This window comes from Seriola aureovittata, chromosome 7 (genome assembly GCF_021018895.1).
Source record: "Seriola aureovittata isolate HTS-2021-v1 ecotype China chromosome 7, ASM2101889v1, whole genome shotgun sequence".
Lineage (NCBI taxonomy): Eukaryota > Metazoa > Chordata > Actinopteri > Carangiformes > Carangidae > Seriola > Seriola aureovittata.
Window position 1 is genome coordinate 21,965,581 of NC_079370.1, and position 13,772 is coordinate 21,979,352.

The 13,772-nt window shown below is 40.6% G+C and overlaps 1 long non-coding RNA gene across 3 annotated transcripts in view; it reads right to left on the bottom strand.

The window, feature by feature from the left end:
* Positions 1–13,772, bottom strand: part of LOC130171607 (uncharacterized) — a 69,899-nt gene that overhangs the window by 18,392 nt on the left and 37,735 nt on the right. The gene's annotated exons all lie outside the window — the stretch shown is intronic.

Below are 13,772 nucleotides of genomic sequence, written 5' to 3' on the forward strand. Positions count from 1 at the left end.
CAAAACAGCAAGCATCCATTATACAAAGATTTTTTTTGTCTCTCTCGCTTGTCTTTTTTTCCTACATGCCTTTAGGTCACCCACTAATGAGCTTAACACTGAGGAAACGTGGAAGCGATTAGACGAGGCTTGGCTGTTTGAACAACGGGGCGATGATATTGTACCTTATGATTGCACACATTTATATCACCAGAAACAGGAGAGGAGAAGAGGTGAGCTAGAAGGACTGTGTGAAGGAGGTTTCACACATCTGGGTGACTTCACATGGGTTTACCTGTGTGCGAGCAACTAGTGAATGATGATGGCTGCTGTTGGCAGCCTCAACCCCCCCTTCTTATCCTTGTTCTGCTTTAGCAAGGTGGACCTGAACCTCCTTCAGCGCCTCTGTCTCTTTTGCTGTGGCAGCTCAGGCCAAGTAGTTTTGGTCACCCAAACATGTTCAAGGTGCTCCGTGACCATATGTTTGCTCATTGGGGAGCGGAGCAGGGAAAGGCTGGACTCCATGACCTTCACCCAGGTTGAGCAATGAATACTCCAGGCTCCGCTCGCTTGGGTTCATGCCAGGTGAACACAGTAGTCGAGCGTCCCAGACATGAAACCGGAGCTCATCAGGTATTTGACGGCTGAAGGTGGAGATTGAGAATGTGAGGGTGGAGGAGTTGTCAACTTTTTGGAAGAAAAGCTAACATGCTCTTTGCTCAAGTTTGCCCAAACTGGGTGGTAGACTTCCCTAAACCTGCAGAGGGCCATCACACATCCTTCAATACATACACATGCTGCTCATACATGTGTTGAAATGCTGTAAGCGTCTCAATTAGGGCTAAAAATGTTAATTAAAACAATTTAAGCTGATTCTATAAATAACAACATTAATAAAAATAAAAAAATAAATACATTTAAAAAAGGCTTCAATTTTAGTGCTACATATACTCAGGTTTTCATCATGCCACTGAAATCCACTGCAGAGAGTATGCTGGGAAACAATGACCATTTCTCACCAGTTGTGATATGATTTGCCATGCATAGCACACATTGTACTTACATTTCCTTTAAATCAAAATCCAACTTCCATTTTTCACTTGTTTCATTATATGATGTCAATTCCTTATTTAGAAATATTTTTACCACAGCAATTTCCAACAGCAGAGCTGCAGAAATGCCTCAAATAGTAGTAACAGTTCCCTGTTTTAGTTCTGTTGGGTTGCAGGCTACAGTGCTGTGGTTTTACAAGCACTTGGTGCCAGGATTATAATGATGAACAGTATGCTTTAGTTTCAGTTTTAGCACCTTAAAGGTTACAGTCAGGCCCAGAATAAATATAGGCTTCTGTATATACATTTAAAAATGCAATCCTGCCCAAAGTTGTTACAGTATCAGTATTTTAAATAGAAACATATCAGGACAATGGTAGTAACTAAGATCAGATATAGAAAATATATACAGCATTTTATACTATTTACTGGTGAGAAATAGTCAAATTCTATCGCAAACATTATTTTTTAGTTACAGTTTTTGATATTTCTTAAATAAATCTTTCTATATAAAATGTATATACATTAATATATTTTTAAATATTGCTGACTGAGAAGCTGTAAAAGCCCATTACATAAATTATATTTTTCATTTCATTATATATATTACATTATTTACATTATTTATAATGTATTTTAATTGTTTTGTTGTAACCTCTTTTAACACACTCTCCTGCTTCAAGTGTATCATCTGCACGTGTGTAAAATAAGCAGCGGATTAAACCTTTGCTGATAACTCAAAATGTCGACACAGTCGAGTCAACAAGGGATCTTTATGGGGAGGGAAAGGGCTGAAGGAAAATGCCATTACTCTCCAGATAATTTAAACATGTGTTGGCATTTATCTTGGTGGTCCATGTCCGAACACTAATGACAAACTCTTGTTATTAGTGTACTGAATCAAAGCCAAAGGCATGCCCACCCAAAACTTTAATCCGTTAATGTTCCCCACTCTCTAATTTGGTATTACAAAAAAAAAAAAAAAACACTAGATGCATAGGTACAGTAGTTTTTCAAAGCCGTGTAAATACAGACTAACACAACATGTGTGTGACGTGATTTAGTTTTGTTAGATTTCGCTCTCTCTCTCTCTCTCTCTCTCTCTCTCTCTCCACCTCACTCCTCCACCATCAAACTTTATTTTCGTGGGAAGATTAAATATTTCTGCTTGAGAACACCCTTTAAACTATGAAATGACTGCTGTCACTGACACACAGACACCCCCCCCTGTACACACACACACTTACTCACTCACACACACACACACACACACACACACACACACACACACACACACACACACACCACGCTCCCCTGATTTTGGATGGATAGATGGTTCGGGAAGAGGAGGGGGGGGCTGAAATATATAATCTCCTGAAAAGAATGAGGCCCTCTGGGATTTTTCTCAAAGTGGCCCCTCTCTGCATTGGGGCCAGGGAGGAGTGGGTGAGTGCTGGTGGTAGTGTGGGCTAGAGGAGGGGAGGAGGTGGGGGCTAAAACATGGTCAGTCCACACTGTAACCTGAGTCAGAAGGGGGCCAATCTGTCAAATAATTAGCTGTTGCCCGGCACAAAGGTTTTATTTGCAGGAATTTCATCGAGGCAGGATTGAATAATATGTCTGTGTATTGTGAGGGGTCATGGGAACATCATCTCTTACTGGTGGGCCATAAAAGACGGCTAAATGATAATGAGAAAAGGCTCTGGTAATTCAATTCCTCAAGCGTCGGTTTCCATCTTTCTCCCTCCCTCCACCCCCTCCCCTCCTCTCTCATTCTTTCTGTCCTTTCTCTCTGCTCAGCTAATTGTGGAACTTCATGTTGATATTGAAGTGGCTTCATTCAGCACGCAAGAAAACACACGCTGTAATATGAAAAGGGAAATTTGTGTCTTACTTTTCTTTTTGTTTGTTGTTATGCGGTTTGTAATTCGTGAATGAGCAAAAACAGTTCCCATGGTTCCATGTTTTATTGTGCAAGGTGAAAATACAAACAAACAGTGAGAAGTAATAAATAAATAAAGTGTTAAATGAATAAATAATCAGGCAAACAAAGAAATAAATAGTTAACAGACCATATGAAATCATTTATTTGAATGCCTTGGATATTTTTCTGGTGCACTGACTGCTAAAACGCAGATGAATAGATAATCAGCAGTATGTGCTTCCCACTCCCAAACCCACCGGCTCAGTTGTCTTTTTGTACACTGACCCCTGACCCCTGAGAGCAGCCAACCAGGAAGTGGATAGTGTTAAAAGGGATTGATTGGTTTGTGGTCTATAGATGATTGTTTATATCATTCCATACTGGAGGTTTGACCTTTGGCGACCCCTCTGTGGACCAATCCGCTGAGAGCCATGACCTGCATCCATTTGCAACAGCGTTAATTAGCTTTGACGGGCCCCGGGTTTTGCGTCGGGGTTGTAAAATGAAGCCCCGCAGTGCCCTGATTGAAGAAAGACGTGGCGCGGCTACTCCACTTCATGCCTACCATTTCCTCCCGCCGAATGTCAAACACATTAAACTTAATGTACCAGCAAATCTTACTCAATTATTTGTATGTTGTTGAGGTGTGTGCACGTGTGTGTTTATGTGCGTGTGTGGTGGCCCTAAATGGTGTTCATATGTCAGTGTATGTTCAGCTGTCTGAGCACACTCAAGCATGCTGGTGTTTACATGTGAGAGAGCGAGAGAGTGGGGGGGGGGGGGGGGGGGGGGGGGAGGAGGAGAAGGAGCGGGAGACAAAGAGTTTTTGCCGTGGCACTGCTATACGTCCATGCGGGATGAGGTTACACATCCTGCAACACATTGTGGAGCGATGAGGAAACTTGCTTTTAAGTAAAATAATTGGATTATTGCATCCTGTGATCTCGCTAATTATAATGAAAGCAAGCTTACAATTTTCCAATTATTATTCTATGCCGATTCTGTTCCTCTCTAATAAAGAGGAGCACTGATGCAAAACAAAATGCCAGGACTCCATTTCCTCCCTGTGCCTTAGAGCTATTCAGAGATGAGGGATGTACACACCCTCCAAATATCACCCCCATACCCCACGTAAAACATCTGACTGCAGAACATACACAGCTCCCAAAATGACACATATACTAGTTTACAAACTGCTGTACAGTATTTTTTCTCTGAATCAAATACAGATATGATTTTGAAAAAGAGGAAATTATCGATCTAGCTTCAAAATAAGTCTTGATTCCTCTAATGTGTGAAATGAAAAGGACAGTACAGTTTAGTTTATGTGCTTTATTCTCCACTGTGTCCTTGGTTACCAGGCATCAAATCGACATGAGTCACTCTGCCTGCCTCTGACAAATCATTGTATTAAATCTCCTCCCCTCACAGTATCTTCCACTATGTCCCTGCTCCTCCTCCTCCACATGCACAAGCACACACACACACACACACACACACACACACACAAACACACACACTGGTGCCTCTCAGTATCAGTCACTCATACGTCTCTCTGCCCTGCCTGTCAGTCTTCCACCAAATTCCCTGGATCACAGTACATCTGACAGTATTTCATCTCGGATTTGAGGATAAGTGAGAGGATTTCGGTTCAAGTTCAGAGCTTAGCATGAAAACGCTGCTCAGTGTGAAAAGCTAAGGGTTTACATGATGTGGGATCCCACCACCACCACCACCCTCACCCCAACCTTTCCTTTTTCCTCATATGTCGCTCTGTCTCTCTCCCCCTCTCCCTCTCTCTCTCTCTCTCTCTCTATCCCTCTTTGCAGGGTTTTGTTGATTTAGCTGTGAGGGGCTGCCTGACACAACATTGGCTAACTCCTAAAGGAGCTAAATACAGCTAAACCCATTGCATAGTTATTCTATCACTGGACTCCGATGGGAGCACAAAAAGGATGTATTTTAATTAAGCTAAACCCAACGGCTTCAGTGTTACTATAACCACATGGAGGTGGAGACAGTGAGATGAAGAAAAGAGGCAGGGATTAGGCAGTGAGGATGGCTAGTGTTTGTGGTGCAGTAATTAAAAATAATTATTCTTATATTGACTTCTCTAATTTGTTATCCTCTGGGTGAGTATGCTTTTGTATTGAAGCTGAAGAAAGATGATATTTTGTTGTGCAAACATTTTGGTTTAATTATGCCAATGTTTCTCTCCCAAAATAACATTCATAGTGTGGTCACTTTACATCAAAGCTGGGTGACGTCTGATGTAAAAACACCCAAATCAATTCAGCCAATATGTTGTCAAATTTATATATTGAACTCTACAATATCATTTGAAGCAAAGCGGGCTGCTCATAGGAGTCCCATCCCATCATATTAGCACGCACTGTCCACTTTTTCTTTTTCATTTTTTATATCAATACGGAAAAACACCAAGGCCAACAAAACCTGATCTGACAAACAAGTATTTTCTGCGTAACCAAAGCCTGATACACTGTATCTTATTCATCTGCGTCACAGACCTCAAGTGTTGTCCAAACAGTATTAAAAACAGATAAATGAGCCGCGCCCTGACACTCCTTCCTTACTGTGAATGTGGGCACTGTAGTTTATGTTGACTCAGTCCCATATAGACCATTCTGTTGTTGTAAAGTGAATACAATCAGATGTGTATTAATCCACAGCTTACTTACTGTTTACTCGTCTTTGAGTAACATTTGCTAAAAAGTACAGTGCCCAGCTGTTTTAGCTGGTTTTGGAAGTTATAGCCGCAGTAGGTCTGGGGTTCAGTGCCGCTGACGCCACATGAAAGTAACTGAGAAACACATTAAGGCATTGTTAGTTTTTGGTCTTTTTGTGGATATCGTTGACAACAAGAAATACTATAGAATAATACCAGACTTATCTTTAAAGTGTGACAAACTGGGAGAAACTCTCTAAGCATGCAATTTATGGTACAGAGCAAACCTCCCTGGTTGGCTCCCCCATCTGCTTTTCACCCCTCCGCCACTTTCCTCAAGACCAGTAGCTCCATTTTAGCACAGATAGGACATCTCCCGCTTTGTGCTGTAAAGTGTTTTGTACTGTAAAACAGATTTTGTTTGAAACTCAGCTTGAAAACAAGGGTTTAGTCGTGTTCCTCTCACTCTGCATTTGGCTTCATTCGGTCGCTCTATAGTTACACAGGCTGAATTTGCATCAGGCTTTAATTTTTGGGCCCTGTACAGTCTCTGGTGTAAAAGAATCCAGTAAATTTCCCGCCAAAATCAACAAGAGCACACACAATCTAAAATAAAATGCAGTGGTTGATATTAACTGCCAGTCCTCTTGGCTATAATCTAATTTACATATAATTACAGTAATTATACTAATGTCTTCAAATTTCTGTGGTATGATTTAGTTAGCATGGGAGGACTGATGGTGAATGAACTGACTTGTATGTCTACTTGTGTGTGCAGCACTTTTCTTTTTTTTTTTTCTTTCTGCAGCATACATGTCTAACAGACTCTAATAACAGGTGAAGGGTTAAAGTGACCCCCTGCACCCCCCACCCCACCCCGACACACACATAAACACACACATACATCTGCAGCCTAGGTTAACCCTGGAAATAAAGAAATAAAGGCATTACATGGAGAACCTGAGGAGAATCTTGAATGCCAGTTGCTGGTGGGAAAGATGGATTGCCTGAATTCTCCACCAATCACCAAACAACACATTGGCTGCAGCATTGATTGATGAAGTATTTAAGTCGTCAATCTCACATCACCTGCTTTTCTTCTCTCTCTCTCGCCCCGATGGCCGGCAGGAAAGCTATGCTGTGTCTGCAGATCGGATGAACCCTGAGCGACTGGGAACGAAGCAGAATTCCAGCATTTGGGATCAAAATTAGTGTAGTCTTAAAATTACAGTATTGTCTGTAATCTGTAAGCAGATTGAATTTTTTCACTTCCAATACAGACAGGTGAGGTGAAGACCTTTATAGGGATACACGCCTGACATTAAGTCTCTGTGTGTTTCCACTACCCACATTAAAACAGTCATTTTTCCAAACTGCACATTATGTCTCCACCGCCACCCTTGCACTACTTTGTAGTAGGCCTCAGTGTATATAACTCAGCCCAATATTATTGATTACAAATCATGATTAACAATAATAATACTGATAAAAATGGAACATTAGCTCTCACCTCTGACCTTATTTGCAGACCTCTTTGTACTCAGTGATGTATTCAATATCATAATCATGCTTGAGTACACTTGGTTTGCGAAAAAAAAGGGGGGGGGGAGAAAAAAAAAATCAATGGGGCTGCGTTCATAAGCGGAGAGAAAACATCACACCTGCAGATATTGTGTTGACAGTGCATCGGAGAGCAAACACAGAGCCACTGTCTCCAGGACTTATGCTGAAGAGGCCATTGATCCACCGGTTAACCTATTCTCCTGCATCAGTACAGCAGCAAACCCCTCGGAGGAAAGCGACCCCCACCCCCACCCCCCACCTGGGCCATTGTTTCCCTCCACTAATATGATACCCCCTGAAGGTTCTCCACAGACCTCATTTCTAATCAATGCATGTGGTTGGTGGGATCATCCTGTCTCTGCAAATTAATGACTTCACTTTTTTCTGTGGTTTCATTCCATCGATTTGTTTTATTAGCCCATTGATCTCCATGCACCCCCCCACCCCCACCCCAACCCACCCTCTACCTCACCAGGCCCAACCATGTGCTTCCTCTTTGCTTTATCAATATGAGAGCTGATGGCATCAATTCAGCTAAATAATGTGCTTCCTTCATCAACTGATGACTTAAAAAATAAAAATAAAAAACAGGTAGGAGGAGGGAGCTCTGGTTATCAAATACAGTGTGATAAAAAATACAGTTGAAGTAAAACAGTCACTTACAGTCTAAGATGTAATGCCTAAAAACACTCAGTATTATACATGCTCCCTGTGGGTCCAAATTATGAATATCCAGGTTAAAAGAATCTGGTTTTATTAGTTTAATACAACTGTCATGGTCTAAATCACTTTGACGTTCATCTGGTCAAGGCTCGGTGGTCTTATTAACAGCCATATCTAACTCTCTCCCCTATAATTCCCTTTGAGATCCGAACAAAAGGATAGGAAGTGCTTTACTCCGACAAGTCAGACTTCACTTCACAGGAGGAATTACAGCTTTTCATTTTCTGTCACTGGAGCGTTTTAGTGAGGTGCCCCACTAGCATAACGATGTTCTTTCTCTCTTGTTTTATGACTTGAGCCATGCACAAAGAGTTGATTCACAGTAATTACATATGAAAACACGACGTGTATGTCGGAAGAGTAAAGTACGCTCACTGGGAGACAGCTGCGAAAGTACACACACCAGATATTCTGATGCTGAAAGAAATATATAGTCAGAGCTTTATGCGCCACACAAAGATTTATATCCTTAAGTGAAACAAAAACACACATAACTCCCTGAAGGAAAGGAAATTCAAATGTGCAACAGTTCAAGTTAGCCCCCATGTCCATCAATGCTTCTGTCTGAATCCATTAGGATAAACACAGTTTGCATTCTCTGAACAACTGCAGTGGCACATTGTCCTGGCACAGACTCTGCCATGTTATTTCTGTCTTTCCTGAGCCATTAAATAGTGACACATAACCATCTAAGAAAAAAAAAAAAAAAGCCAAATATTTTGCAGCCTACGAAAAGGCAAAAAAACGTCTGGCCCCACCCATCCTCCCCCCTTTTACCTAGTTCCTGTACCTCCCAATCCTCTATTTGTTCAAGTCACTGTATTTTGGTGATCCTTAAGGGTATGTCTCTCATCAGCCTTTGCCATGACTACATACATATTTATTTCAAAATATTCTGTCAGACTGCAGCAGCAAGTGTTCATCTACAGCTACACACCTGACAGTATCTCAGCAATATCCAAAAGACAACATAGTTCAACATCAGACCATGCAAGTGCACAAGGTATACAATATTTTTTGAACGCAGGACAATTATTCAGCATTAAAATATTTTCTGTTTTCAGTAAAGAAAGAATATCAAATCTGCATCATGTTGTCCCTTCAAAACCCCAGCGACGGTAGGTGCGTGTATGGCACATGTACATACAGTATATGCTACAGTACAGAGTATTCCCTTTCTATGGTAAGATATAACAATGTCTTGATAGTGTCCGAGTTCAAAGATGAGAAAGAGACTATCAAGCACCCTACATCCCCCCCACCAAACTGCATGTTTATCCAGCTTGTGGGAATTCCTGTTCCTCAGGACGGATCTGAAGTCGTCATGATTGGCGAAATTCCCGTCCCACCCTGCTCCGCCGGGCTCTTTCAGGGAAATCACATCCCACACAGATAGATGATTACACACTTTCCCTCCACTTAGACATTACACTGCTGACCTGGCAGCGGGAGAGATGGTGAGTGTGTTTATAAATAACAGAGAGGTGAACCCTCTCGCGTACACATGCAGAGATGTAGAAATTTTTGAATGTATACTTTAGCCACTTATTCGTCTGACAGAGCAGCTTACAATGACTTGCACTTGCACATAGACACAATTTAATGTTTAAAGGGACACTCCACTGACTTTACACTTGAAGTTGAGTTTACTTGTCATGAGTAGTTCTACTCAACCAGTAAAAAAACAGCAGTATAATGTCTTGTGTGGCTCAGGAGGAGCTTACCAACTCTGATGATGTCATCAGGGCTGGTCATCTCTGTATTTTTTTGTTTTTTTTAACAGAAAGCTTGAGTTAAAAACTAGAGATCTAGGGTCTAAAAGAGGTGGGGCTTTCGTAGGGAGGAAGAGTCTAAATAACACACCATTGAGTTGCATTATGGGAATGTAAGGTCAACTGTTTTTGTAGTTCGGCGCAAATTATGGACTAAAAGTCTCCGTCCCTGCTTAGATTTTGACCATTGTTTTTTAAATCCTCTTTTTGCCCCCCCCCCTTTTTTTTTTAAAGGAAGTGAACATTCAAATATCTGGAGTCGTCATTTCAAAACAAAAATATATAAATTATATGCAAAATTTTAGAGCATGTTTGGACTCAAACTCCAGTCTGCAATTGTCTCTCTGTCTGTAGTGTAATTTCCACTGGGGTGGCAGGTGACACTTACGTCCCCTAACGTCCCTCTAACTTTTATTATAAGTCTCTCTAGATGTTATTCTCTTATTGTCCTGTCAGATTCCTTCATTTATTACTGTACCCTCAAAGCACTAAGCTGAACAAGCAACAACAAGTGGTGTGGGAAGTGCTTTTGCCTATATGCCTTTGCCCCAGGTTTCACCTCTCAGGCTATTTACATGCTGCCCCATCTTACAGGTGGAGGCTTTTGGTGTGTATGAAGCGTACAAAGGAATACCTGCAGACACTACTCAGGGCTGGAAAAAGTAGGAAATTCCCAATTGCAGTTTTTGGGTGAAAAATAATTTAATCTATGTTAACATACTGTATATACAGCTGTAGTGAAACACCAGTCTCAGATAAGCCACGAAGCACAATGTGCTCTGTAGTAAAGATGGAACTAGACCGTGTATGACAGTGTCAGGTGTCTATAAAGGAAACAAAAAAATTTATTTAAGATGGCTTAGTGCATTAATACATAGGTTTACATAGCATTTTCTATTTTTCATTACACTAATATCATTATGAAAAAACCAATAACCAGTTATGAATTTTGTCATAATTTGTTAATTGATAAATGTACTATAACAAAACCACGCCTTTGTGTGTATGTAGCAAAAAATAAACATGAAGGTAATAGTTCTAGTCCATGATCATCAAATACAGTACATAGATGTATGTACTCCCTAAAAACATTCACACTTTTACTTTTACAAACATCTAGCTTCCTCCATCTTGATACTATTAACTGTAATTTGGGATTCAGCTATAAATTACAGATTTATCAGGGCGATTAAACATGGTACACTATTCAGCACACAAACAGGTAGGTAACTTCAGTTTAGGTGGGTTTAGCCACCACTGCATCCCGACATGTCTCTCCTGTCTTTACATAAATCCTTTCAGGGCTTCTGGCAGCAGTTTCCTGCTCTTTCATCTGGCTCCCTTGTGGTAGGACTATTAGCCCAGCCTGTATACCTGCAAGTGTCTGGGAGGCAGCTGGCTCTGGACGCTCAGTGCCTGCACGGGCCCAGGGGCTGCTGGGACCTGGGAACGCTGGCACCAAATACCGATGGGTAATTAGACCTTCATTCAAGAGCGAATGTGGCAAGCATTAGACACAAGGCTCTTTCCGGTTCAATTCATATCTCCATCCTGCCTTCCTTCCCCTCCTAACAACCGACTTTTTTTTCCTCGCCTTTCTCATGTCTTTGTTTTTCCAGTCTTGGACAATCCATAATCTCAGGTCAAGATATTGGATATTGTTTTAGAGGAGAACATCTGATGTATAAGAGGCCAACAAGCTGTTAATCAGCAAGAGGTGAATATAATTCTACTATTTATTTGTGTCATAGAGACATTTTGGAGAGAGGGATGAATCAAAACACACAGTCTACCAATACTCACCTATTGACTGTTACCCCAAAACCAACATGGAGAAATAATAGATAGTAGGACTTTTACAAAACAACAAAGCCATGAAAGACACAAGCACCATCTTTTCTTTCACTGTAGCCATTAATAAAAGCTGAAGTGTGGCAAAAGTGCAGTATGATACACTACCCACTAAAAAAAACATTCATGGAAAAAAACAAGATCAGGCTTTTTTTTTTATATTGTCAGATTTTCCCAAAAGATGCAGATACAGATACAGTGTCTAGACATGATTTGAACTATTTATGTGGCTCTTGTGTGTCAGTTGTGAGAAACATGACAGAAGTTGTTTCTCATGTAAGAGGAAAACTATGAGAGGCCCCGTCTAGTTTTGTGGTGAAAGGTGACATAACCCATAATTCCACTCAAACCACAATGTTCTTTTATCAGATGTTCCTCCCTCATACTGCGAGGGTGGTTCATGTGACACAAGGCGTCCACAAATGACAAACGACTGAATTGCTCTGAATGCACAGAGGTATGGAAGCCCAAATATTAAATAATAAGCCTAAATAAGACATTATGTAATAAATACAATAACAAATGAACAAGATGGTGAAATAATAAAAGAAAAAAATTTAAATCTTTCAAAGCATGATTTTATTTACGTGCTCCTGTTGGCTAGAGAAAATGCTACCTACATAGGCAGTTAACTAACTATCTAAGCTGGTTTGTGAACCAGATTAGAGGTTCCTTAGCAGCTCTAAGACTTCAAAGATGTTTCTCAGAAAAAAAAATCCTTTCATACACACAGCAGTTTCTCTAGCTGACAAGACTGGTTCGGCCGTTATTGGGTGTGCCATGTCGTAGGTATGACTGGCTGAGAGATGAGTTGTCCCATCTTATGAAAAATTATACTATGAAATAAAATATGAGTGAATATAGTAGTGTCACTGGGAAAAATACTGTTTAAACAGAACTTTAAAACAAATTTGAAATAAAAATGAATAAGTACAAAGTACAAAGCATTTATATATTTTAATGTAATTATTAATGTGATTATTTATTGGCAGATGCTATTTGCACCCAGGTGTCCAGGGTGGATAGCCAATGTAGCTATTTACACACTGATGTATATAGCATGGCAGAGATAAGCACCCAGGCGTGTGTAGCCAACAATGCTATTTGGAGTTTTAATGCCGAAAACTAACCAAACTGTGTCTGAAAACGGAATATAATAATTAAAAAAACAAAAACAAGATAAGTCTACAAATAAGTAAACACCAGCTTCTGATACACAAAGCCCAGTCTCCTGTGGGAGAAAGTCATGCTTGACCCATTCATCCAGCACAACCTCGTCCCTATGACTTTACCGCTCTTCATACTGCTTCACCTGACTTCCTAAAGCCTTCCTGCTAAAGCGTTCAATGAGCACCCAAGGACAGCAGACCTTTAAAAACACCACCAGGCGTATGACGCATATCACACAGCAGATCACAACAATTTGTGCCATCCTGTACACATTTTTTTACGGCGCAAAACAAAACAAGGCATTCCATTCCATTCTGTATGGGTGTAAATAGCTGTATAGCTGCAGTGTGACTATTTTCATCCAGGTGCAAATAGACACTCCTATATCTGTTCATGATGTGTTATTTATTTATTTGATATTGAACATTTCGGGGCTCTGTAAAGAGGGGCATAAACTTGTGGATATAAAAAGCTAAATTCTACTGATCATATTGAGAAATAATTAATTCCTTCATTAAATCCTTGTGTCACAGGTAAAGGAGGCGTGAATAGGCTGACGTGCTGCTCTTTGCTGTGCAATGAATTGAATCAGAAGGCTGGGGAGGATGCTGCTTTTAGCGATCAGGGAAAAACACTGGGTCAAAATTAGCATAAACAGGAACACAAAAGAAAAAGGGGAGAGGAATGAAACAGAAAAGTGTTGTCAACAGGACCCCCCAGTGAGGAATTTCAATTTCATATATCTAATTATCCCTGTCAGATGGAAAGAAGTGACAAAAAGCTGTCTTTGTTCTCTCTCTTTATCTCCCGCATCTCTCTCAATTAATTTCAGCATACGAATATGACTAATTGTCTCTCTGCAGCTCTGCAACCACACAAATAATAATTTTGGCCCATGTTGGAGGGAGGCTGGGACATTCATGCATCAGTTTATGATATTTGAACACAATGGATTGTGCATAATTCAGGTGATCACGTTAGCAGGCCGATGCAACCTCTCTGTTGGTATCACCCTCTGCCCCACTGTCTTGTAGCCTGCATAATACCTCTAT